We start from the raw sequence: 25,890 nt of genomic DNA on the forward strand, positions 1-25,890 counted from the left end.
TGAAACACAGAAATTGCATCGGAATTAAATATAAGAGATACAATGCCGACTTAAGTACAGGAAGACTGAGTCTTCCTACTCTCTATGTTTTGAGCGTTGCCTCTGTCACTAGTTTTACATTCCGATGCACCACTGCAGGTTTACTGTATTCCTTGGACCTTCCCATTGTCGATGAAACACAGAAATTGCATCGGAATTAAATGTAAGAGACACAATGCCGACTTAAATACAGGAAGAATGAGTCTTCCTACTGTCTATGTGTTGAGCGTTTCCTGTGTCACCAGTTTTACATTCTGATGCACCTCTGCAGGTTTACTGTATCCCTTGGACCTTCCCATTGACGATGAAACACAGAAATTGCATCGGAATTAAATATAAGAGATACAATGCCGACTTAAGTACAGGAAGACTCAGTCTTCCTACTGTCTACGTTTTGAGCGTTTCCTGTGTCACCAGTTTTACATTCCGATGCACCTCTGCAGGTTTACGGTATCCCTTGGACCTTCCCATTGACGATGAAACACAGAAATTGCATCGGAATTAAATATAAGAGACACAATGCCGACTTAAGTACAGGAAGTCTGAGTCTTCCTACTGTCTATAGTTTTGAGCGTTTCCTGTGACACTAGTTTTACATTCCAATGCACCTCTGCAGATTTACTGTATCCCTTGGACCTTCCCATTGACGATGAAACACAGAAATTGCATCGAAATTAAATATAAGGGACACAATGCCGACTTAAGTGCAAGAAAACAGTCTTCGTACGGTCAATGTTTTGAGCGTTTCCTGTGTCACCAGTTTTACATTCCGATGCACCTCTGCCGGTTTACTGTATCCCTTTGACCTTCCCTTTCTCGATGAAACACAGAAATCGCATCGGAATTAAATATAAGAAACACAATGCCGACTTAAGTACAGGAAGACTGAGTCTTCCTACTGTCTATGTTTTGAGCGTTTCCTGTGTCACCAGTTTTACATTCTGATGCACCTCTGCAGGTTTACTGTATCCCTTGGACCTTCTCGTTGACGATGAAACACAGATATTGCATCGGAATTAAATATAAGAGACACAATGCCGACTTAAGTACAGGAAGACTGAGTCTTCCTACTGTCTACGTTTTGAGCGTTTCCTGTGACACTAGTATTACATTCCGATGCACCTCTGCAGGTTTACTGTATCCCTTGGACCTTCCCATTGACGATGAAACACAGAAATTGCATCGGAATTAAATATAAGAGACACAATGCCGACTTAAGTACAGGAAGACTGAGTCTTCCTACTGTCTATGTATTGAGCGTGTCCTGTGTCACCAGTTTTACATTCCGATGCACCTCTGCAGGCTTACTGTATCCCTTGGACCTTCCCATTGACGATGAAACACAGAAATTGCATCGGAATTAAATATAAGAGACACAATGCCGACTTCAGTACAGGAAGACTATGTCTTCCTATAATTTGAGCGTTTCCTGTGTCACCAGTTTTACATTCCGATGCACCTCTACATGTTTACTGTATCCGTTCGACCTTCACAGTGACGATGAAACACAGAAATTGCATCGGAATTAAATATAAGAGACACAATGCCGACTTAAGTACAGGAAGACTGAGTCTTCCTACTGTCTATGTTTTGAGCGTTTCCTGTGTCATCAGTTTTCCTTTCCGATACACCTCTGCAGGTTTACTATATACCTTGGACCTTCCCATTCACGATGAAACACAGAAATTTCATCGGAAATAAATATAAGAGACACAATCCCGACTTAAGTATAGGAAGACTGAGTCGTCCTGCTATCTATGTTTTGAGCGTTTCCTGTGTCACCAGTTTTAGATTCTGATGCACCTCTGCAGGTTTTCTGTATCCATTGGACCTTCCCATTGACGATGAAACACAGAAATTGAATCGGAGTTAAATATAAGACACACAATGCCGACTTAAGTACAGGAAGACGGAGTCTTCCTACTGTCTATGATTTGAGCTTTTCCTGTGTCACCAGTTTTATATTCCGATGCACCTCTGCAGGTTTCCTGTATCCCTTGGACCTTCCCATTGAAGATGAAACACAGTAATTGCATCGGAGTTAAATGTAAGAGACACAATGCCGACTTAAGTACAGGAAGACTGAGTCTTCCTACTGTCTATGATTTGAGCATTTCCTGTGTCACCAGTTTTACTTTCCGATGCACCTCTGCAGGTTTACTATATCCCTTGGACCTTCCCATTGACGAAGAAACACAGAAATTGCATCGGAATTAAATATAAGGGACACAATGCCGACTTAAGTACAGGAAGACTAATTCTTCCTACTGTCTATGTTTTGAGCGTTTCCTGTGTCATCAGTTTTACTTTCCGATGCACCTCTGCAGGTTTACTATATCCCTTGGACCTTCCCATTCACGAAGAAACACAGAAATTTCATCGGAAATAAATATAAGAGACACAATGCCGACTTAAGTACAGGAAGACTGAGTCTTCCTACTGTCTATGATTTTAACGTTTCCTGTGTCACTAGTTTTACATTCCGATGCACCTCTGCAGGTTTACTGTATCCCTTGGACCTTCCCATTGACGATGAAACATAGAAATTGCATCGGAATTAAATATAAGAGACACAATGCCGACTTAAGTACAGGAAGACTGAGTCTTCCTACTGTCTATAATTTGAGCGTTTCCTGTATCACCAGTTTTACATTCCGATGCACATCTACAGGTTTTCTGTATCCCTTGGACCTTCACAGTGACGATGAAACACAGAAATTGCATCGGAATTAAATATAAGAGACACAATGCCGACTTAAGATTAAGAAAACAGTCTTATTACAGGCAATGTTTTGAGCGTATCCTGTGTCACCAGTTTTACATTACGATGCACCTCTGGGGGTTTACTGTATCCCTTGGACTTTCCCATTGGCGATGAAACACACAAATTGCATCGAATTTAAATATAAGAGACACAATGCCGACTTAAGTACCGGAAGACTAAGTCTTCCTACTCTCTATGCTTTGAGCGTTTCCTGTGTTACCAGTTTGACATTACGATGCACCTCTGCAGGTTTACTGTATCCCTTGGACCTTCCCATTGACGATGAAACACAGAAATTGCATCGAAATTAAATATAAGAGACACAATGCCAACTTAAGTACAAGAAAACAGTCTTCGTACGGTCAATGTTTTGAGCGTTTCCTGTGTCACCAGTTTTACATTCCGATGCACCTCTGCCGGTTTACTGTATCCCTTTGACCTTCCCTTTCTCGATGAAACACAGAAATCGCATCGGAATTAAATATAAGAAACACAATGCCGACTTAAGTACAGGAAGACTGAGTCTTCCTACTGTCTATGCTTTGAGCGTTTCCTGTGTTACCAGTTTGACATTACGATGCACCTCTGCAGGTTTACTGTATCCCTTGGACCTTCCCATTGACGATGAAACACAGAAATTGAATCGGAGTTAAATATAAGAGACACAATGCCGACTTAAGTACAGGAAGACTGAGTCTTCCTACTGTCTATGTTTTGAGCGTTTCCTGTGTCACTAGTTTTACATTCCGATGCACCTCTGCAGGTTTACGGTATCCCTTGGACCTTCCCATTGACGATGAAACACAGAAATTGCATCGGAATTAAATATAAGAGACACAATGCCGACTGAATTACAGGAAGACTGAGTCTTACTACTGTCTATAATTTGAGCGTTTCCTGTGTCACCTGTTTTTCATTCCGATGCACCTCTACAGGTTTACTGTATCCCTTGGACCTTCACAGTGACGATGAAACACAGAAATTGAATCGGAATTAAATATAAGAGACACAATGACGACTTAAGTACAGGAAGACTAAGTCTTCCTACTGTCTATGATTTGAGCGTTTCCTGTGTCATCAGTTTTACTTTCCGATGCACCTCTGCAGGTTTTCTATATCCCTTGGACCTTCCCATTCACGATGAAACACAGAAATTTCATCGGAAATAAATGTAAGTGACACAATGCCGACTTAAGTATAGAAAGACTGAGTCTTCCTACTGTCTATGATTTGAGCGTTTCCTGTGTCACCAGATTTACATTCTGATGCACCTCTGCAGGTTTACTGTAAACCGTAGAGCTTCCCATTGACGATGAAACACAGAAATTGCATCGGAATTAAATACAAGACACACAATGCCGACTTAAGTACAGGAAGACTGAGTCTTCCTACTGTCTATGATTTGAGCGTTTCCTGTGTCACCAGTTTTACATTCCGATGCATCTCTGCAGGATTACTGTATCCCTTGGACCTTCCCATTGACGATGAAACACAGAAATTGCATCGGAATTAAATATAAGAGACACAATGCCGACTTAAGTACAGGAAGACAGAGTATTCCTACTGTCTATGTTTTGAGCGTTTTCTGTGTCATCAGTTTTACATTCAGATGCACCTCTGCAGGTTTACTGTATCCCTTGGACCTTCCCATTGACGATGAAAAACAGAAATTGCATCGGAATTAAATATAAGAGACACAATGCCGACTTAAGTACAGGAAGACTAAGTCTTCCTACTGTCTATGTTTTGAGCGTTTCCTGTATCATCAGTTTTCCTTTCCGATGCACCTCTGCAGGATTACTATATCCCTTGGACCTTCCCATTCACGATGGAACACAGAAATTTCATCGGAAATAAATATAAGAGACACAATGCCGACTTCAGTACAGGAAGACTGAGTCTTCCTACTGTCTATGTTTTGAGCGTTTCCTGTGACACTAGTTTTACATTCCGATGCACCTCTGCAGGTTTACTGTATCCCTTGGACCTTCCCATTGGCGATGAAACACAGAAATTGCATCGAAATTAAATATAAGAGACACAATGCCGACTTAAGTGCAAGAAAACAGTCTTCGTACGGTCAATGTTTTGAGCGTTTCCTGTGTCACCAGTTTTACATTACGATGCACCTCTGCCGGTTTACTGTATCCCTTTGACCTTCCCTTTCTCGATGTAACACAGAAATCGCATCGGAATTAAATATAAGAGACACAATGCCGACTTAAGTACAGGAAGACTGAGTCTTCCTACCGTCTATGCTTTGAGCGTTTCCTGTGTCACCAGATTTACATTCTGTTGCACCTCTGCAGGTTTTCTTTATCCATTGGACCTTCCCATTGACGATGAAACACAGAAATTGCATCGGAATTAAATATAAGAAACACAATTGCGACTTAAGTACAGGAAGACTGAGTCTTCCTACTGTCTATGTTTTGAGCGTTTCCTGTGTCAGCAGTTTTACATTCTGATGCACGTCTGCAGGATTACTGTATCCCTTGGACCTTCCCATTGACGATGAAACACAGAAATTGCATCGGAATTAAATATAAGAGACACAATGCCGACTTAAGTACAGGAAGACAGAGTCTTCCTACTGTCTATGTTTTGAGCGTTTTCTGTGTCATCAGTTTTACATTCCGATGCACCTCTGCAGGTTTACTGTATCCCTTGGACCTTCCCATTGACGATGAAAAACAGTAATTGCATCGGAATTAAATATAAGAGACACAATGCCGACCTAAGTACAGGAAGACTAAGTCTTCCTAGTGTCTACGTTTTGAGCGTTTCCTGTATCATCAGTTTTCCTTTCCGATGCACCTCTGCAGGATTACTATATCCCTTGGACCTTCCCATTCACGATGGAACACAGAAATTTCATCGGAAATAAATATAAGAGACACAATGCCGACTTAAGTACAGGAAGACTGAGTCTTCCTACTGTCTATGTTTTGAGCGCTTCCTGTGACACTTGTTTTACATTCCGATGCACCTCTGCAGGTTTACTGTATCCCTTGGACCTTCCCATTGACGATGAAACACAGAAATTGCATCGAAATTAAATATAAGAGACACAATCCCGACTTAAGTGCAAGAAAACAGTCTTCGTACGGTCAATGTTTTGAGCGTTTCCTGTGTCACCAGTTTTACATTCCGATGCACCTCTGCCGGTTTACTGTATCCCTTTGACCTTCCCTTTCTCGATGAAACACAGAAATCGCATCGGAATTAAATATAAGAGACACAATGCCGACTTAAGTACAGGAAGACTGAGTCTTCCTACCGTCTATGATTTGAGCGTTTCCTGTGTCACCAGTTTTACATTCTGAAGCACCTCTGCAGGTTTTCTTTATCCATTGGACCTTCCCATTGACGATGAAACACAGAAATTGCATCGGAATTAAACATAAGAAACACAATGCCGACTTAAGTACAGGAAGACTGAGTCTTCCTACTGTCTATGTTTCGAGCGTTTCCTGTGTCAGCAGTTTTACATTCTGATGCACTTCTGCAGCATTACTGTATCCCTTGCACCTTCCCATTGACGATGAAACACAGAAATTGCATCGGAATTAAATATAAGAGACACATTGCAGACTTAAGTACAGGAAGACTGAGTCTTCCTACTGTCTATGTTTTGAGCGTTTTCTGTGTCATCAGTTTTACATTCAGATGCACCTCTGCAGGTTTACTGTATCCCTTGGACCTTCCCATTGACGATGAAAAACAGATATTGCATCGGAATTAAATATAAGAGACACAATGCCGACTTAAGTACAGGAAGACTAAGTCTTCCTACTGTGTATGTTTTGAGCGTTTCCTGTATCATCAGTTTTACTTTCCGATGCACCGCTGCAGGATTACTATATCCCTTGGACCTTCCCATTCACGATGGAACACAGAAATTTCATCGGAAATAAATATAAGAGACACAATGCCGACTAAAGTACAGGAAGACTGAGTCTTCCTACTGTCTATGTTTTGAGCGTTTCCTGTGTCACCAGTTTTACATTCCGATGCACCTCTGCAGGTTTACTGTTTCCCTTGGACCTTCCCATTGACGATGAAACACAGATTTTGCATCGGAATTAAATATAAGAGACACAATGCCGACTTAAGTACAGGAAGAATGAGTCTTCCTACTGTCTATGAGTTGAGCGTTTCCTGTGTCACCAGTTTTACATTCTGATGCATCTGTGCAGGTTTACTGTATCCCTTGGACCTTCCCATTGACGATGAAACACAGAAATTTTATCGGAAATAAATATAAGAGACACAATGCCGATTTAAGTACAGGAAGACTGAGTCTTCCTACTGTCTATGTTTTGGGCGTTTCCTGTGTCACCAGTTTTACATTCCGATGCACCTCTGCAGGTTTACTGTTTCCCTTGGACCTTCCCATTGACGATGAAACACAGAAATTGCATCGCAATTAAATATAAGAGACACAATGCCGACTTAAGTACAGGAAGACAGAGTCTTCCTACTGTCTAAGTTTGAGCATTTCCTGTGTCACTAGTTTTACATTCCGATGCACCACTGCAGGTTTCCTGTATCCCTTGGACCTTCCCATTGACGATGAAACACAGAAATTGAATCGGAATTAAATATAACAGACACAATGCCGACTTAAGTACAGGAAGAATGAGTCTTCCTACTGTCTATGTGTTGAGCGTTTCCTGTGTCACCAGTTTTACATTCTGATGCACCTCTGCAGGTTTACTGTATCCCTTGGACCTTCCCATTGACGATGAAAAACAGAAATTGCATCGGAATTAAATATAAGAGACACAATGCCGACTTAAGTACAGGAAGACTGAGTCTTCCTAATGTCTATGTTTTGAGCGTTTCCTGTGTCACCAGTTTTACATTCCGATGCAGCTCTGCAGGCTTACTGTATCCCTTGGACCTTCCCATTGACGATGAAACACAGAAATTGCATCGGAATTAAATATAAGAGACACAATGCCGACTTATGTACAGGAAGACTGAGTCTTCCTACTGTCTATGTTTTGAGCGTTTCCTGTGTCACTAGTTTTACATTCCGATGCACCTCTGCAGGTTTACTGTATCCCTTGGACCTTCCCATTGACGATGAAACACAGAAATTGCATCGGAATTAAATATAAGAGACACAATGCCGACTGAATTACAGGAAAGACTGAGTCTTCCTACTCTCTATGCTTTGAGCGTTTCCTGTGTCACCAGTTTTACATTCTGATGCACCTCTGCAGGCTTACTGTATCCCTTGGACCTTCCCATTGACGATGAAACACAGAAATTGCATCGAAATTAAATATAACAGACACAATGCCTACTTAAGTACAAGAAAACAGTCTACGTACGGTCAATGTTTTGAGCGTTTCCTGTGTCACCAGTTTTACATTCCGATGCACCTCTGCAGGTTTACTGTATCCCTTGCACCTTCCCATTGACGATGAAACACAGAAATTGCATCGGAATTAAATATAAGAGACCCAATGCCGACTGAATTACAGGAAGACTGAGTCTTCCTACTCTCTATGCTTTGAGCGTTTCCTGTGTCATCAGTTTTACTTTCCGATGCACCTCTGCAGGTTTACTACATCCCTTGGACCTTCCCATTCACGATGAAACACAGAAATTTCACCGGAAATAAATATAAGTGACACAATGCCGACTTAAGTATAGGAAGACTGAGTCTTCCTACTGTCTATGATTTGAGCGTTTCCTGTGTCACCAGATTTACATTCCGATGCACCTCTGCAGGTTTACTGTATACCGTAGAGCTTCCCATTGACGATGAAACACAGAAATTGCATCGGAATTAAATATAAGACACACAATGCCGACTTAAGTACACGAAGACTGAGTCTTCCTACTGTCCATGATTTGAGCGTTTCCTGTGTCACCAGTTTTACATTCCGATGCATCTCTGCAGGTTTCCTGTATACCTTGGACCTTCCCATTGACGATGAAACACAGAAATTGCATCGAAATTAAATATAAGAGACACAATGCCCACTTAAGTACAAGAAAACAGTCTACGTACAGTCAATGTTTTGAGCGTTTCCTGTGTCACCAGTTTTACATTCCGATGAACCTCTGCAGGTTTACTGTATCCCTTGGACCTTCCCAATGACGATGAAACACAGAAATTGCATCGGAATTAAATATAAGAGTCACAATGCCGACTTAAGTACAGGAAGACTGAGTCTTCCTACTCTCTATGTTTTGAGCGTTGCCTGTGTTACCAGTTTGACATTCCGATGCACCTCTACAGGTTTCCTGTATCCCTTGTACCTTCCCATTGACGATGAAACACAGAAATTGCATCGAAATTAAATATAAGAGACTCAATGCCGACTTAAGTACAAGAAAACAGTCTTCGTACGGTCAATGTTTTGAGCGTTTCCTGTGTCACGAGTTTTACATTCCGATGCACCTCTGCCGGTTTACTGTATCCCTTGGACATTCCCCTTGTCGATTAAACACTGAAATCGCATCGGAATTAAATATAAGAGACACAATGCCGACTTAAGTATAGGAAGACTGAGTCTTCCTACTGTCTATGATTTGAGCGTTTCCTGTGTCACCATTTTTACATTTTGATGCTCCTTTGCAGGTCTTCTCTATCCAATGGACCTTCCCATTGCCGATGAAACACAGAAATTGCATCGGAATTAAATATAAGAGACACAATGCCGCCTTAAGTACAGGAAAACTGAGTCTTCCTACTGTCTATGTTTTGAGCGTTTCCTGTGTCACCAGTTTTACATTCTGATGCACCTCTGCAGGTCATCTGTATCCATTGGACCTTCCCATTGACGATGAAACACAGAAATTGCATCGGAATTAAATATATGAGACACAATGCCGACTTAAGTACAGGAAGACTGAGTCTTCCTACTGTCTATGTTTTGAGCGTTTCCTGTGTCAGCAGTTTTACATTCTGATGCACCTCTGCAGGATTACTGTATCCCTTGGACCTTTCCATTGACGATGAAACACAGAAATTGCAACGGAATTAAATATAAGAGACACAATGCCGACTTAAGTACAGGAAGATTGAGTCTTCCTACTGTCTATGTTTTTGAGCGTTTTCTGTGTCATCAGTTTTACTTTCAGATGCACCTCTGCGGGTTTACTGTATCCCTTGGACCTTCCCATTGACGATGAAAAACAGAAATTGCATCGGAATTAAATATAAGAGACACAATGCCGACTTAAGTACAGGAAGTCTAAGCCTTCTACTGTCTATGTTTTGAGCGTTTCCTGTGTCATCAGTTTTACTTTCCGATGCACCTCTGCAGGATTACTATATCCCTTGGACCTTCCCATTCACGAAGAAACACAGAAATTTCATCGGAAATAAATACAAGAGACACAATGCCGACTTAAGTACAGGAAGACTGAGTCTTCCTACTGTCTATGTTTTGAGCGTTTCCTGTGTCACCAGTTTTACATTCCGATGCACCTCTGCAGGTTTACTGTTTCCCTAGGATCTTCCCATTGACGATGAAACACAGAAATTGCATCGGAATTAAATATAAGAGACACAATGCCGACTTAAGTACAGGAAGACTGAGTCTTCATACTGTCTATGTTTTGAGCGTTTCCTGTGTCACTAGTTTTACATTCCGATGCACCACTGCAGGTTTACTGTATCCCTTGGACCTTCCCATTGAAGATGAAACACAGAAATTGCATCGGAATTAAATATAACAGACACAATGCCGACTTAAGTACAGGAAGAATGAGTCATCCTACTGTCTATGTGTTGAGCGTTTCCTGTGTCACCAGTTTTACATTCTGATGCACCTCTGCAGGTTTACTGTATCCCTTGGACCTTCCCATTGACGATGAAACACAGAAATTGCATCGGAATTAAATGTAAGAGACACAATGCCGACTTAAGTACAGGAAGACTGAGTCTCCCTACTGTCTATGATTTGAGCGTTTCCTGTGTCACTAGTTTTACATTCCGATGCACCTCTGCAGGTTTACTGTATTCCTTGGACCTTCCCATTCACGCTGAAACACAGATATTTCATCGGAATTAAATATAAGAGACACAATGCCGACTTAAATACAGGAAGAATGAGTCTTCCTACTGCTATGTGTTGAGCGTTTCCTGTGTCACCAGTTTTACATTCTGTTGCACCTCTGCAGGTTTACTGTATCCCTTGTACCTTCCCATTGACGATGAAACACAGAAATTGCATCGGAATTAAATATAAGAGACACAATCCCGACTTAAGTACAGGAAGACTGAGTCTTCCTACTGTCTACGTTTTGAGCGTTTCCTGTGTCACCAGTTTTACATTCCGATGCACCTCTGCAGGTTTACTGTATCCCTTGGACCTTCCCATTGACGATGAAACACAGAAATTGCATCCGAATTAAATATAAGTGACACAATGCCGACTTAAGTACAGGAAGACTGAGTCTTCCTACTGTCTATGTTTTGAGCGTTTCCTGTGTCGTCAGTTTTACTTTCCGATGCATCACTGCAGGTTTACTGTATTCCTTGGACCTTCCCATTCACGATGAAACACAGATATTTCATCGGAATTAAATATAAGAGACACAATGCCGACTTAAATACAGGAAGAATGAGTCTTCCTACTGCAATGTGTTGAGCGTTTCCTGTGTCACCAGTTTTACATTCTGATGCACCTCTGCAGGTTTACTGTATCCCTTGGACCTTCCCATTGACGATGAAACACAGAAATTGCATCGGAATTAAATATAAGAGACACAATGCCGACTTAAGTACAGGAAGACCGAGTCTCCCTACTGTCTATGATTTGAGCGTTTCCTGTGTCACTAGTTTTACATTCCGATGCACCTCTGCAGGTTTACTGTATCCCTTGGACCTTCCCATTGACGATGAAACACAGAAATTGCATCCGAATTAAATATAAGTGACACAATGCCGACTTAAGTACAGGAAGACTGAGTCTTCCTACTGTCTATGTTTTTAGCGTTTCCTGTGTCGTCAGTTTTACTTTCCGATGCATCACCGCAGGTTTACTGTATTCCTTGGACCTTCCCATTCACGCTGAAACACAGATATTTCATCGGAATTAAATATAAGAGACACAATGCCGACTTAAATACAGGAAGAATGAGTCTTCCTACTGCTATGTGTTGAGCGTTTCCTGTGTCACCAGTTTTACATTCTGATGCACCTCTGCAGGTTTACTGTATCCCTTGTACCTTCCCATTGACGATGAAACACAGAAATTGCATCGGAATTAAATATAAGAGACACAATGCCGACTTAAGTACAGGAAGACTGAGTCTTCCTACTGTCTACGTTTTGAGCGTTTCCTGTGTCACCAGTTTTACATTCCGATGCACCTCTGCAGGTTTACTGTATCCCTTGGACCTTCCCATTGACGATGAAACACAGAAATTGCATCGGAATTAAATATAAGAGACACAATGCCGACTTAAGTACAGATAGACTGAGTCTTCCTACTGTCTATGTTTTGAGCGTTTCCTGTGACACTAGTTTTACATTCCGATGCACCTCTTCAGGTTTACTGTATCCCTTGGACCTTCCCATTGACGATGAAACACAGAAATTGCATCGGAATTAAATATATGAGACACAATGCCGACTTAAGTACAGGAAGCCTGAGTCTTCCTACTCTCTATGTTTTGAGCGTTTCCTGTGTCACCAGTTTTACATTCCGATCCACCTCTGCAGGTTTACTGTTTCCCTTGGACCTTCCCATTGACGATGAAACACAGATTTTGCATCGGAATTAAATATAAGAGACACAATGCCGACTTAAGTACAGGAAGATTGAGTCTTCCTACTGTCAATGAGTTGAGCGTTTCCTGTGTCACCAGTTTTACATTCTGATGCATCTCTGCAGGTTTACTGTATCCCTTGGACCTTCCCATTGACGATGAAACACAGAAATTTCATCGGAAATAAATATAAGAGACACAATGCCGACTTAAGTACAGGAAGACTGAGTCTTCCTACTGTCTATGATTTGAGCGTTTCCTGTGTCACCAGTTTTACATTCCGATGCACCTCTGCAGGTTTACTGTTTCCCTTGGACCTTCCCATTGACGATGAAACACAGAAATTGCATCGGAATTAAATATAAGAGACACAATGCCGACTTAAGTACAGGAAGACAGAGTCTTCCTACTGTCTATGTTTGAGCGTTTCCTGTGTCACTAATTTTACATTCCGATGCACCACTGCAGGTTTCCTGTATCCCTAGGACCTTCCCATTGACGATGAAACACAGAAATTGAATCAGAATTAAATATAATAGACACAATGCCGACTTGAGTACAGGAAAAATGAGTCTTCCTACTGTCTATGTGTTGAGCGTTTCCTGTGTCACCAGTTTTACATTCTGATGCACCTCTGCAGGTTTACTGTATCCCTTGGACCTTCCCATTGACGATGAAAAACAGAAATTGCATCGGAATTAAATATAAGAGACACAATGCCGACTTAAGTACAGGAAGACTGAGTCTTCCTAATGTCTATGCTTTGAGCGTTTCCTGTGTCACCAGCTTTACATTCCGATACACCTCTGCAGGTTTACTGTATGCCTTGGACCTTCCCATTGACGATGAAACACAGAAATTGCATCGGAATTAAATATAAGAGACACAATGCCGACTTATGTACAGGAGGACTGAGTCTTCCTACTGTCTATGTTTTGAGCGTTTCCTGTGTCACTAGTTTTACATTCCGATGCACCTCTGCAGGTTTACTGTATCCCTTGGACCTTCCCATTGACGATGAAACACAGAAATTGCATCGGAATTAAATATAAGAGACACAATGCCGACTGAATTACAGGAAGACTGAGTCTTCCTACTGTCTATGCTTTGAGCGTTTCCTGTGTCACCAGTTTTACATTCTGATGCACCTATGCAGGCTTACTGTATTCCTTGGACCTTCCCATTGACGATGAAACACAGAAATTGCATCGGAATTAAATATAAGAGACACAATGCCGACTTAAGTACAAGAAGACTGAGTCTTACTACTGTCTATAATTTGAGCGTTTCCTGTGTCACCAGTTTTACATTCCGATGCACCTCTACAGGTTTACTGTATCCCTTGGACCTTCACAGTGACGATGAAACACAGAAATTGAATCGGAATTAAATATAAGAGACACAATGCCGACTTAAGTACAGGAAGACTAAGTCTTCCTACTGTATATGGTTAGGTTAGGATAGTGTTGTTTAACGTCCCGTCGAAAACGAGGTCTTTAGAGACGGAGCGCAAGCTCGGGGGAGGGAAGGATGGGGAAGGAAATCGGCCGTGCCCTTTCAAAGGAACCATCCCGGCATTTGCCTGAAACGATTTAGGGAAATCACGGAAAACCTAAATCAGGATGGCTGGAGACGGGATTGAACCGTCGTCCTCCCGAATGCGAGTCCAGTGTGCTAACCACTGCGCCACCTCGCTCGGTTACTGTATATGATTTGAGCGTTTCCTGTGTCATCAGTTTTACTTTCCGATGCACCTCTGCAGGTTTACTATATCCCTTGGACCTTCCCATTCACGATGAAACACAGAAATTTCATCGAAATTAAATATAAGAGACACAATGCCTACTTAAGTACAAGAAAACGGTCTACGTAGGGTCAATGTTTTGAGCGTTTCCTGTGTCACCAGTTTTACATTCCGATGCACCTCTGCAGGATTACTGTATCCCTTGGACCTTCCCATTGACGATGAAACACAGAAATCGCATCGGAATTAACCCTGCTGTTCTGTTCACTTTTACTTGACATATATACTGTTCGGGTCAATATGACCCGACATATCAAAATGCTTTAGAAACATAAATTTTGGTACAGTTTTAGCTATCGACATTGTTGTTCTATTCCAGTACCTTGTTAGTAATAATAATAATAATAATAATAATAATAATAATGGTAATAATAATAATAATAACAATGCATACAACTTTATTGAGGGATATTTTTCATTTAAATATGCACATAAATTTGAAACAACAGACAGTTTCCATTACAGGCATTCAACTTAGAAAGCACTACAGTTTTTCCATACTTCTATTCTTATTGTTGACAGTTTAGACGTAAGTATTGACATTTTCTAACAACAGACAGTTGTCATTACAGATATTCATCTTAGAGCACACTACAGTACAGAACACACTACAGTTTTTTTATTACATTCCAACATAGAAAGCACTACAACTTTAGAATCCTCTCTTCTTACTGATTGTAGTTTAGGCACAAGTATTCACATAAATTTGAAACAACAGAATTTTCAATACAATCATCTTATAAAATACTACAGTTCTTTTCTTACTGCTTGCACTGTGGACACAAGTAGGTTACATGTTTCTTGCAAATATGTTTACTACATTTTCCACACACCATGTTTGTTTTATTGTCATTACTTGATGGACAGAACTTACAGCGTGCACGTTTTGTAGATTTTCTTGTTGTTACCGATTCTGACACACCACCCACATCATTCGGGTTTTGGATGCTTGTGACCATTCTCAAAGAATCTTCTGTTCTTGGGAAATGCGTTCTTGATGCAATATGTTCTTTTATCAGTGACTTTCCAAGTTCCTCCAAGAATATTCTCCTTCTAGTCAATTTGCTTGCATTCCAATTAGGGTCAACCGAAATCCACAAAACGTATGCATTATAAGCAGAAACATCAAGAATATTGTAGAAAACTATCATTGGCCACCTATTACTTTTTCGTTTGCATGTATATGTACCTAATAACTGATCAAGCGTGTCTACAGCACCTTTGGTTGAATTATAGTCCAAAATCATTTTTGGCTTCTTATCAGCCCTGTCACTGATTTCCGCATCATGGTGGAGAGTGCTCATAAGTACAACATTCTTGTGTCTCTTAGGAATATAATTAACCACAGTAGTGTCATTTGTGAAGTAAAATGAAGAGCTGTGTACCTCCTTGTTGGTCATTTTGTGTGGAAGCTCCGGCTTATTTTTCCGTATAGTTCCCAACATAGTCAATTTCCTTTTCAGAAGCAGCTGCCCCAAATTGTACGACGTAAAAAAGTTGTCACACGTGATATTCTGACCACGTAACTCAGAAGTGAGATCAGATACCACCCTCATTCCCTGATTTCTTTCTGGTGCCGCTCCACTCACCTTTCCTGTATAAATTTGGGCTTTCAGTACGTATGAAGTTTTGCTGTCACACATGGTCCATATTTTGATCCCATATTTTGCCGGTTTACTTGGGATATACTGCTTGAATGGACAGCGACCTCTAAATGCTACTAACTGCTCGTCAACAGTAACATTTTCTCCTGGATTATACAGTTTAGGAAGGACCTCTACCCACTTCTCCCAAATACTACGAATTGCGGCAAGTTTGTCAGTACGTCGTCTTTCCTCTCTAGTAGATTTCTTGTCAAATCGCAGGACACGTGATATCTTACAGAATGTTTCATGAGACATGGTTGCTCGAAATATGTTTCGCCCAGTATCTTTATCCCACAAACTTTTTGTAGACTCCCCATGAGATCGATATACACCCGCTAGGAGTAAGAGTCCTAAGTATGCATGGAAAACAGAACCATCAATATCTGTCCACTGTTCACCATAAACTCGCTGCCCTTCAATATTTGTCATCTCTATTATTTCATTTTGAAGCGCTGTGTGAAATACTGCTTCAAATGAACATTTTACATCAGATATTCTGCTGACTGCATACCTGGTAACTCCTGGGGTACTCTTGATGATGTTCGAAGCTGGTAGGCGACCATGTTGTGCTGGTGGATGCAACTGCCATTCTATATTCCCATTTTTAGAAAGAAAAGTCTCTACACTATTTTGTATGGGCTGTGGACTGTCGTAACTGTCATCGGAACACTCGCTTTCAGATGCATTGCTGATGTGATCTTCAAACTCAGAAAGTGATCCTTCATCTGGTGAGGCATTTACTATTTCTTCCAACTCACGATCATTCAATGGTCTCATCGCCATGGTGTCACAAGTCAAACTGGGCAGAAACAAAGCATTCCAATTATTGAGAACTGCCAATTATTATTTCCTGGGGAAAGCAACAAACAAGCCCATTGTTGTGAACGCATGGAGCTTTAGGTGATTGTTGAGAGTAAGTTGGAATGATGCAGTCACTATTCCCACACAACACAACAAAAATAATTTTCGCCATTTCCAGATTTTAGAAATAAATACGAGTTACACTAAACATATTTGTGTCGGGTCATTATGACCCGAACATTACATATGCAACTATTACAGTTGAAGCCCAAACTTCTTAAACTTTTTTAAAACCTTTTAAAACACATGCTGCTCATCCATTTTCAGACAAAGTCACAAAGTTTCATAAATATATATTGGTATTTACATAATGTAAAATAACGTTCATATTCGTTTCGGGTCATATAGACCCGAACAGAACAGCAGGGTTAAATATAGGAGACACAATGCCGACTTAAGTACAGAAAGACTGAGTCTTCCTACTGTCTATGTTTTGAGCGTTTCCTGTGTCACTAGTTTTACATTCCGATGCAAATCTGCAGGTTTACTGTATCCCATGGACCTTCCCATTGACAATGAAACACAGAAATTGCATCGGAATTAAATATAAGAGACACAATGCCGGCTTAAGTACAGGAAGACTGAGTCTTCCTACAGTCTATGCTTTGAGCGTTTCCTGTGTCACCAGTTTTACATTCTGATGCACCTCTGCAGGTTTACTGTATCCCTTGGACCTTCCCATTGACGATGAAACACAGAAATTGCATCGGAATTAAATATAAGAGACACAATGCCTACTTAAGTACGGGAAGACTGAGTCTTCTTACTGTCTATAATTTGAGCGTTTCCTGTGTCACCAGTTTTACATTCCGATGCACCTCTACAGGTTTACTGTATCCCTTGGACCTTCACAGTGACGATGAAACACAGAAAATGCATCGGAATTAAATATAAGAGACACAATGCAGACTTAAGTACAGGAAGACTAAGTCTTCCTACTGTCTATGCTTTGAGCGTTTCCTGTGTCATCAGTATTACTTTCTGATGCACCTCTGCAGGTTTACTATATCCCGTGGACCTTCCCATTCACGATGAAACACAGACATTTCATCGGAAATAAATATAAGAGACACAATGCCGACTTAAGTATGGGAAGACTGAGTCTTCCTCTGTCTATGATTTGAGCGTTTCCTGTGTCACCAGTTTTACATTCCGATGCACCTCTGCAGGTTTACTGTATCCCTTGGACCTTCCCAATGACGATGAAACACAGAAATTGCATCGGAATTAAATATAAGAGTCACAATGCCGACTTAAGTACAGGAAGACTGAGTCTTCCTACTCTCTATGTTTTGAGCGTTTCCTGTGTTACCAGTTTGACATTCCGATGCACCTCTGCAGGTTTACTGTATCCCTTGGACCTTCCCATTGACGATGAAACACAGAAATTGCATCGGAATTAAATATAGGAGACACAATGCCGACTTAAGTACATTAAGAATGAGTCATCCTACTGTCTATGTGTTGAGCGTTTCCTGTGTCACCAGTTTTACATACTGATGCACCTCTGCAGGTTTACTGTATCCCTTGGACCTTCCCATTGACGATGAAACACAGAAATTGCATCCGAATTAAATATAAGTGACACAATGCCGACTTAAGTACAGGAAGACTGAGTCTTCCTACTGTCTATGTTTTGAGCGTTTCCTGTGTCGTCAGTTTTACTTTCCGATGCATCACCGCAGGTTTACTGTATTCCTTGGACTTTCCCATTCACGCTGAAACACAGATATTTCATCGGAATTAAATATAAGAGACACAATGCCGACTTAAATACAGGAAGAATGAGTCTTCCTACTGCTATGTGTTGAGCGTTTCCTGTGTCACCAGTTTTACATTCTGATGCACCTCTGCAGGTTTACTGTATCCCTTGTACCTTCCCATTGACGATGAAACACAGAAATTGCATCGGAATTAAATATAAGAGACACAATGCCGACTTAAGTACAGGAAGACTGAGTCTTCCTACTGTCTACAATTTGAGCGTTTCCTGTGTCACCAGTTTTACATTCCGATGCACCTCTGCAGGTTTACTGTATCCCTTGGACCTTCCCATTGACGATGAAACACAGAAATTGCATCGGAATTAAATATAAGAGACACAATGCCGACTTAAGTACAGGAAGACTGAGTCTTCCTACTGTCTATGTTTTGAGCGTTTCCTGTGACACTAGTTTTACATTCCGATGCACCTCTTCAGGTTTACTGTATCCCTTGGACCTTCCCATTGACGATGAAACACAGAAATTGCATCGGAATTAAATATAAGAGACACAATGCCGACTTAAGTACAGGAAGCCTGAGTCTTCCTACTCGCTATGTTTTGAGCGTTTCCTGTGTCACCAGTTTTACATTCCGATGCACCTCTGCAGGTTTACTGTTTCCCTTGGACCTTCCCATTGACGATGAAACACAGATTTTGCATCGGAATTAAATATAAGAGACACAATGCCGACTTAAGTACAGGAAGAATGAGTCTTCCTACTGTCAATGAGTTGAGCGTTTCCTGTGTCACCAGTTTTACATTCTGATGCATCTCTGCAGGTTTACTGTATCCCTTGGACCTTCCCATTGACGATGAAACACAGAAATTTCATCGGAAATAAATATAAGAGACACAATGCCGACTTAAGTACAGGAAGACTGAGTCTTCCTACTGTCTATGTTTTGAGCGTTTCCTGTGTCACCAGTTTTACATTCCGATGCACCTCTGCAGGTTTACTGTTCCCTTGGACCTTCCCATTGACGATGAAACACAGAAATGGCATCGGAATTAAATATAAGAGACACAATGCCGACTTAAGTACAGGAAGACAGAGTCTTCCTACTGTCTATGTTTGAGCGTTTCCTGTGTCACTAGTTTTACATTCCGATGCACCACTGCAGGTTTCCTGTATCCCTTGGACCTTCCCATTGACGATGAAACACAGAAATTGAATCAGAATTAAATATAATAGACACAATGCCGACTTGAGTACAGGAAAAATGAGTCTTCCTACTGTCTATGTGTTGAGCGTTTCCTGTGTCACCAGTTTTACATTCTGATGCACCTCTGCAGGTTTACTGTATCCCTTGGACCTTCCCATTGACGATGAAAAACAGAAATTGCATCGGAATTAAATATAAGAGACACAATGCCGACTTAAGTACAGGAAGACTGAGTCTTCCTAATGTCTATGCTTTGAGCGTTTCCTGTGTCACCAGTTTTACATTCCGATACACCTCTGCAGGTTTACTGTATGCCTTGGACCTTCCCATTGACGATGAAACACAGAAATTGCATCGGAATTAAATATAAGAGACACAATGCCGACTTATGTACAGGAAGACTGAGTCTTCCTACTGTCTATGTTTTGAGCGTTTCCTGTGTCACTAGTTTTACATTCCGATGCACCTCTGCAGGTTTACTGTATCCCTTGGACCTTCCCATTGACGATGAAACACAGAAGTTGCATCGGAATTAAATATAAGAGACACAATGCCGACTGAATTACAGGAAGACTGAGTCTTCCTACTGTCTATGCTTTGAGCGTTTCCTGTGTCACCAGTTTTACATTCTGATGCACCTATGCAGGCTTACTGTATTCCTTGGACCTTCCCATTGACGATGAAACACAGAAATTGCATCGGAATTAAATATAAGAGACACAATGCCGACTTAAGTACAAGAAGACTGAGTCTTACTACTGTCTATAATTTGAGCGTTTCCTGTGTCACCAGTTTTACATTCCGATGCACCTCTACAGGTTTACTGTATCCCTTGGACCTTCACAGTGACGATGAAACACAGAAATTGAATCGGAATTAAATATAAGAGACACAATGCCGACTTAAGTACAGGAAGACTAAGTCTTCCTACTGTATATGGTTAGGTTAGGATAGTGTTGTTTAACGTCCCGTCGACAACGAGGTCATTAGAGACGGAGCGCAAGCTCGGGGGAGGGAAGGATGGGGAAGGAAATCGGCCGTGCCCTTTCAAAGGAACCATCCCGGCATTTGCCTGAAACGATTTAGGGAAATCACGGAAAACCTAAATCAGGATGGCTGGAGACGGGATTGAACCGTCGTCCTCCCGAATGCGAGTCCAGTGTGCTAACCACTGCGCCACCTCGCTCGGTTACTGTATATGATTTGAGCGTTTCCTGTGTCATCAGTTTTACTTTCCGATGCACCTCTGCAGGTTTACTATATCCCTTGGACCTTCCCATTCACGATGAAACACAGAAATTTCATCGAAATTAAATATAAGAGACACAATGCCTACTTAAGTACAAGAAAACAGTCTACGTAGGGTCAATGTTTTGAGCGTTTCCTGTGTCCCCAGTTTTACATTCCGATGCACCTCTGCAGGTTTACTGTATCCCTTGGACCTTCCCATTGACGATGAAACACAGAAATCGCATCGGAATTAAATATAGGAGACACAATGCCGACTTAAGTACAGAAAGACTGAGTCTTCCTACTGTCTATGTTTTGAGCGTTTCCTGTGTCACTAGTTTTACATTCCGATGCAAATCTGCAGGTTTACTGTATCCCTTGGACCTTCCCATTGACAATGAAACACAGAAATTGCATCGGAATTAAATATAAGAGACACAATGCAGACTTAAGTACAGGAAGACTAAGTCTTCCTACTGTCTATGCTTTGAGCGTTTCCTGTGTCATCAGTTTTACTTTCTGATGCACCTCTGCAGTTTTACTATATCCCGTGGACCTTCCCATTCACGATGAAACACAGACATTTCATCGGAAATAAATATAAGAGACACAATGCCGACTTAAGTATGGGAAGACTGAGTCTTCCTCTGTCTAGGATTTGAGCGTTTCCTGTGTCACCAGTTTTACATTCCGATGCACCTCTGCAGGTTTACTGTATCCCTTGGACCTTCCCAATGACGATGAAACACAGAAATTGCATCGGAATTAAATATAAGAGTCACAATGCCGACTTAAGTACAGGAAGACTGAGTCTTCCAACTCTCTATGTTTTGAGCGTTTCCTGTGTTACCAGTTTGACATTCCGATGCACCTCTGCAGGTTTCCAGTATCCCTTGGACCTTGCCATTGACGATGAAACACAGAAATTTCATCGAAATTAAATATAAGAGACTCAATGCCGGCTTAAGTACAAGAAAACAGTCTTCGTACGGTCAATGTTTTGGGCGTTTCCTGTGTCACAAGTTTTACATAACGATGCACCTCTGCCGGTTTACTGTATCCCTTGGACCTTCCCCTTGTCGATGAAACACAGAAATCGCATCGGAATTAAATATAAGAGACACAATGCCGACTTAAGTATAGGAAAACTGAGTCTTCCTACTATCTATGTTTTGAGCGTTTCCTGTGTCACCAGTTTTACATTTTGATGCTCCTCTGCAGGTCTTCTCTATCCATTGGACCTTCCCATTGCCGATGAAACACAGAAATTGCATCGGAATTAAATATAAGAGGCACAATGCTGACTTAAGTACAGGAAAACTGAGTCTTCCTACTGTCCATGTTTTGAGCGTTTACTGTGTCACCAGTTTTACATTCTGATGCACCTCTGCAGGTTATCTGTATCCATTGGACCTTCCCATTGACGATGAAACACAGAAATTAAATCGGAATAAAATATAAGAGACACAATGCCGACTTAAGTACAGGAAGTCTAAGCCTTCCTCCTGGCTATGTTTTGAGCGTTTCCTGTGTCATCAGCTTTACTTTCCGATGCACCTCTGCAGGATTACTATATCCCTTGGACCTTCCCATTCACGATGAAACACAGAAATTTCATCGGAAATAAATATAAGAGACACAATGCCGACTTAAGTACAGGAAGACTGAGTCTTCCTACTGTTTATGCTTTTGAGCGTTTCCTGTGTCACCAGTTTTACATTCCGATGCACCTCTGCAGGTTTATTGTTTCCCTTGGACATTCCCATTGACGATGAAACACAGAAATTGCATCGGAATTAAATATAAGAGACACAATGCCGACTTAAGTACAGGAAGACTGAGTCTTCATACTGTCTATGTTTTGAGCGTTTCCTGTTTCACTAGTTTTACATTCCGATGCACCTCTGCAGGTTTACTGTATCCCTTGGACCTTCACAGTGACGATGAAACACAGAAATTGAATCGGAATTAAATATAAGAGACACAATGCCGACTTAAGTACAGGAAGACTAAGTCTTCCTACTGTATATGGTTAGGTTAGGATAGTGTTGTTTAACGTCCCGTCGACAACGAGGTCATTAGAGACGGAGCGCAAGCTCGGGGGAGGGAAGGATGGGGAAGGAAATCGGCCGTGCCCTTTCAAAGGAACCATCCCGGCATTTGCCTGAAACGATTTAGGGAAATCACGGAAAACCTAAATCAGGATGGCTGGAGACGGGATTGAACCGTCGTCCTCCCGAATGCGAGTCAAGTGTGCTAACCACTGCGCCACCTCGCTCGGTTACTGTATATGATTTGAGCGTTTCCTGTGTCATCAGTTTTACTTTCCGATGCACCTCTGCAGGTTTACTATATCCCTTGGACCTTCCCATTCACGATGAAACACAGAAATTTCATCGAAATTAAATATAAGAGACACAATGCCTACTTAAGTACAAGAAAACAGTCTACGTACGGTCAATGTTTTGAGCGTTTCCTGTGTCACCAGTTTTACATTCCGATGCACCTCTGCAGGTTTACTGTATCACTTGGACCTTCCCATTGACGATGAAACACAGAAATCGCATCGGAATTAAATATAGGAGACACAATGCCGACTTAAGTACAGAAAGACTGAGTCTTCCTACTGTCTATGTTTTGAGCGTTTCCTGTGTCACTAGTTTTACATTCCGATGCAAATCTGCAGGTTTACTGTATCCCTTGGACCTTCCCATTGACAATGAAACACAGAAATTGCATCGGAATTAAATATAAGAGACACAATGCCGGCTTAAGTACAGGAAGACTGAGTCTTCCTACAGTCTATGCTTTGAGCGTTTCCTGTGTCACCAGTTTTACATTCTGATGCACCTCTGCAGGTTTACTGTATCCCTTGGACCTTCCCATTGACGATGAAACACAGAAATTGCATCGGAATTAAATAAAAGAGACACAATGCCGACTTAAGTACAGGAAGACTGAGTCTTCCTACTGTCTATGATTTCAGCGTTTCCTGTGTCACTAGTTTTACATTCCGATGCACCTCTGCAGGTTTACTGTATCCCTTGGACCTTCCCATTGACGATGAAACACAGAAATTGCATCCGAATTAAATATAAGTGACACAATGCCGACTTAAGTACAGGAAGACTGAGTCTTCCTACTGGCTATGTTTTGAGCGTTTCCAGTGTCAGCAGTTTTACATTCTGATGCACCTCTGCAGGATTACTGTATCCCTTGGACCTTTCCATTGACGATGAAACACAGAAATTGCATCGGAATTAAATATAAGAGACACAATGCAGACTTAAGTACAGGAAGACTAAGTCTTCATACTGTCTATGTTTTGAGCGTTTCCTGTGTCATCAGTTTTACTTTCTGATGCACCTCTGCAATTTTACTATATCCCTTGGACCTTCCCATTCACGATGAAACACAGACATTTCATCGGAAATAAATATAAGAGACACAATGCCTACTTAAGTACAAGAAAACAGTCTACGTACGGTCAATGTTTTGAGCGTTTCCTGTGTCACCAGTTTTACATTCCGATGCACCTCTGCAGGTTTACTGTATCCCTTGGACCCTCCCATTGACGATGAAACACAGAAATCGCATCGGAATTAAATATAGGAGACACAATGCCGACTTAAGTACAGAAAGACTGAGTCTTCCTACTGTCTATGTTTTGAGCGTTTCCTGTGTCACTAGTTTTACATTCCGATGCAAATCTGCAGGTTTACTGTATCCCTTGGACCTTCCCATTGACAATGAAACACAGAAATTGCATCGGAATTAAATATAAGAGACACAATGCCGGCTTAAGTACAGGAAGACTGAGTCTTCCTGCAGTCTATGCTTTGAGCGTTTCCTGTGTCACCAGTTTTACATTCTGATGCACCTCTGCAGGTTTACTGTATCCCTTGGACCTTCCCATTGACGATGAAACACAGAAATTGCATCGGAATTAAATATAAGAGACACAATGCCGACTTAAGTACGGGAAGACTGAGTCTTCTTACTGTCTATAATTTGAGCGTTTCCTGTGTCACCAGTTTTACATTCCGATGCACCTCTACAGGTTTACTGTATCCCTTGGACCTTCACAGTGACGATGAAACACAGAAAATGTATCGGAATGAAATATAAGAGACACAATGCAGACTTAAGTACAGGAAGACTAAGTCTTCCTACTGTCTATGCTTTGAGCGTTTCCTGTGTCATCAGTTTTACTTTCTGATGCACCTCTGCAGGTTTACTATATCCCTTGGACCTTCCCATTCACGATGAAACACAGACATTTCATCGGAAATAAATATAAGAGACACAATGCCGACTTAAGTATGGGAAGACTGAGTCTTCCTCTGTCTATGATTTGAGCGTTTCCTGTGTCACCAGTTTTACATTCCGATGCACCTCTGCAGGTTTACTGTATCATTTGGACCTTCCCAATGACGATGAAACACAGAAATTGCATCGGAATTAAATATAAGAGTCACAATGCCGACTTAAGTACAGGAAGACTCAGTCTTCCTACTCTCTATGTTTTGAGCGTTTCCTGTGTTACCAGTTTGACATTCCGATGCACCTCTGCAGGTTTCCAGTATCCCTTGGACCTTCCCATTGACGATGAAACACAGATATTTCATCGAAATTAAATATAAGAGACTCAATGCCGACATAAGTACAAGAAAACAGTCTTCGTACGGTCAATGTTTTGGGCGTTTCCTGTGTCACAAGTTTTACATTCCGATGCACCTCTGCCGGTTTACTGTATCCCTTGGACCTTCCCCTTGTCGATGAAACACAGAAATCGCATCGGAATTAAATATAAGAGACACAATGCCGACTTAAGTATAGGAAAACTGTGTCTTCCTACTATCTATGTTTTGAGCGTT

The sequence above is a fragment of the Schistocerca nitens genome, chromosome 8, assembly GCF_023898315.1.
Source record: "Schistocerca nitens isolate TAMUIC-IGC-003100 chromosome 8, iqSchNite1.1, whole genome shotgun sequence".
Taxonomy (NCBI): domain Eukaryota; kingdom Metazoa; phylum Arthropoda; class Insecta; order Orthoptera; family Acrididae; genus Schistocerca; species Schistocerca nitens.